General features: G+C 55.3%; 1 pseudogene; it reads right to left on the bottom strand.

The window, feature by feature from the left end:
• Window positions 1-55: 55 nt before the first annotated feature.
• On the bottom strand, window positions 56-1,026 carry LOC119342815 (annotated as a pseudogene).
• Window positions 1,027-3,261: the final 2,235 nt, after the last annotated feature.

Genomic DNA, 3,261 nt, shown 5'->3' with positions numbered 1-3,261 from the left:
TCAGATGTATCCACCCAAGTAAGCATAAGACAAATATGTTTTTTTGTGTGCTTACCATCCAATATCAATGCGTGGTGGGATGCCAGCTGAGAATGGATAGCCAATCAATCTGAGAACCCAGAAAGCATCTCCTGTTGTTCCGCCTTCGAAAGCATCCAACTGCGCGCCCAGTGCCAAGGCTATGCCTCGCATGATCTTCCTTGAAAGATCTGAAATAAAAAATGGCATGATAAACACTGTCAGATACGATCGATGAGCATAAAAGAATAAGTAATTCAGATAAGTGGACTTTGTAGAAGGCTTATATAGTTTTCCAGCAGCGTGTCAAAATTTGATGGATAATCTGGCCTGCATGGAAGATAAACTATTCAGCTCTTTAAAGCGTATTAAGTAGTAAACGAGCATTTTTTTACATGGTGAACATACTGACATCAATAGGTGTCTAACAGTGTTACCTTCAGAAAAGTAGGCAGTGAACCGTTTTCTGAAAAAAATGTGACGACGGCTCTCTAAAATATACCTTAAGAGAAAAGAACAGAGAAGGGATCCTAAAGAAAAACAGAGAAGGGAAGTTGAAAACATACCACAAATTAGATTCTTCCATTGGTTTAGCATGATTACCATATCTGCCCGGTTCGATAGGCATGTAGCATTGCAAATTTTTTCTAAGGGTTTAGCTAAAAATGACAGAACAATTTAAACAAGTATTACAAGAAATTGAGGGACAGATGAACTTACATGAATTGCTTCATGCATATTAGGTTTACCCTTGGTAACATTTTCTCCCACTCTCTGATACCCTCTGATGATAGACCACAAGAAAGTTCATTGCATATGTACTTATGTAGAAATATTCCAAGGACCAAACAACTAGCTACAAGAAGAGTTGGGTTTTTATTCAGATATCACACCTATAATCACTCTGAGGTGTCATTTTGATCTTCAATTTTTCCTCGTGAGGGAGCTGAAAGAACTTCTGTGTGACATCCCTGACTTCCATCATTAGCGACTCATCCCATGGCCTTTCTGTTAATAATGGACATCCGGTCTGCTGAGTTCTTTGAGGGTGGAGAATGTCTGAATAATAACTCGTGAATTCAGAGAAGACTGCAGCAACCTATGTTCTGAATAACTCATGAACGCACTTGCAGAATTGCTCTTTCAGAAAGGATGGTGGAACTGAGCCCGGATTCCGCCCGCTACTGACAACAGCGCTCGGCCGTGACCCGCGATGGTTAAAGCATCTCCAGCCGTTGGCCCCCAAGGAGGCACTAAAAATCGCCCCTGGGGCGCACCAGCGCAAAACGCGCGCTGGGGGCGTGATGCCAGTCGCAGCGCCCACGAATTTTTGTGAAAATTAAAGTGAGGCACAAACATGGCGCAAATTCAACCATTTTCGGCGAGTTCATACATATTTCGGCAAGTTCAAACCAAATTCAACCAAACACGGCGAGAGTTTATACATATTTAAAATATTTTATAAAAAAGAAAAAAACACAATACTAGGCCCGCCGTCTCCCTCGCCTCGCCGCTCGTCACCGTTCTACATGCCGAGGAGGCTATAGAACCGCGTGTAGTCGCCACTGTCATCGTCGTCGTCGTCGCCTCCGCCGCGGCCGCCATCCCTGCTGCAACCCTCCCCCGGTTGGCGCGGCGGGTTGGACGGTCCGGCGGCGTCCTCGTCGTCATCGCTGTCGAGGATCACGACGCCGTGCTCGTCCTCGCGCCCACGCTTGCGGGCGGCGATCTCCTCCAGGGCCCGACGCTGTCGGACCATCTCGTCGCGGAGGTAGTCGTCGCGCGCCCACCTTAGGGCGTCCTCGTCGGAGAAGCCGCGCCGAGCTAGCTCCTCGTACTCCGGGGGGAGGCTGGGCTCCGGTTTGGGTGCGACGAAGACGAGGCGGCCAGAGGCGGGGGTGGAGTCGGCGATGCGGACACCGGAGCGGCGGGTGCGCCGGCTGACAGGCGTGTCCTGGGGCTCCGGCTTGACGGGGCGGAGGCAGGGAGAGCCGGTCGACCGACCGGACGAGGAGGAGGACGCCCCAAGGTCCATGCGCCTCGGCGTCCACGAGCTCCCACAGCGGCGAGAGAAGGACGGGGGCTCGGGGTACTCCAGCCTCGGCGTGTTGCCGCCCTCGATGTACTCGAGGACGGCCTCCAGCGTTGGTGGCTTCGAGCTGCTCGGCGTGACGGCGGCGGAAGTACGGCTCCCAGAGCGGACTGTCGGGGACGTAGCGCGGCCCCTCCCTCGCCGCCCGCGGCAGGGAGGCGCGGATACGTGCGATCTCCGCACGCCGTGCCACCCCGGTGGGCGGTGGTGGCACCGGGACCCCGCCGGCGCTGATTCTCCACGCTCCGGGCACCCGCATGTCCAGCAGGACCGGGTACTCGGCCTCGAAGAGGAGCCGTCGCCTGGGAATCGTTCGGCCATTTATTTGAACTGGGACGGCGAGGGGAGAGGGAGGAAGGGGAGAGAGGGTGCGTCAGCGGTGGAGACTGTGCGTGCCACCGGCGCGCTGGGGGTCGGCTTATATAGGTGGAGGTGCCGCGAGCATGCGTGGCCGCCGCGTCTACGCGTGGCATGCGCGGGGACACGCGTCGTCACGCCTTCACTGCGCCGCCCGTGAGGCATCAACGGCGGAGGCTAACCGGCGCGGCAGCGTGCGGCAGCTTTGGCATTGATTCGCCGCGGGAAACGAGGCGATGAGGACGATGAAGCGGCGAGAAGCGAGATGAGTCGCTGGCAAGGAGGGGCCGTGGCTTTTTCGCGCCAAAAACGATTCGCCCAGTGCCCCCGAGCAGCCCCCAGCACGCCGGATTTGGGTTGGGTCCGCCGGCGCCAATTTCAGTCCGAGCCGACGAAAATTGGGTCCTTGGGGCGTGACTGGGCCGATTTTTTAGCACCGACGGCCGAAAAGTCGTCTAGGGGGTCTTGTTGAGGGCGCGGCTGAAGATGCTCTTAGCTGTAGATATATATAGCTCCAGGCGTGTGCACGCGGCTGATTCTCGGCAGACTGCCCCTCGAGCCGTGGCGTTCGCCAGCGCTGTGATCGCAAAACAGCGGCGCGAGCAACTCATTAGCCAGCGCTGTGATCGTAAAATAGGCCTTGCAAAAGGCCTTCTATGTTTAGGCCCACGCAAGAGGCTGGCTTGGTGGCATTGCACCGTCAGGCGCGAGCAGTTCGTTTAGTACCACCTCGCTAGGCGAGGAGAGGACAGGAGGTAGGAGGGGACTATATTTCGGTGCCTTAAGGCACCTGC

Source organism: Triticum dicoccoides, unplaced genomic scaffold (assembly GCF_002162155.2).
Source record: "Triticum dicoccoides isolate Atlit2015 ecotype Zavitan unplaced genomic scaffold, WEW_v2.0 scaffold105944, whole genome shotgun sequence".
In the NCBI taxonomy this organism is placed as follows: domain Eukaryota; kingdom Viridiplantae; phylum Streptophyta; class Magnoliopsida; order Poales; family Poaceae; genus Triticum; species Triticum dicoccoides.
The sequence above is the reverse complement of the archived record's forward strand: the minus strand, read 5'-3'. Positions and strand labels throughout refer to the sequence as shown.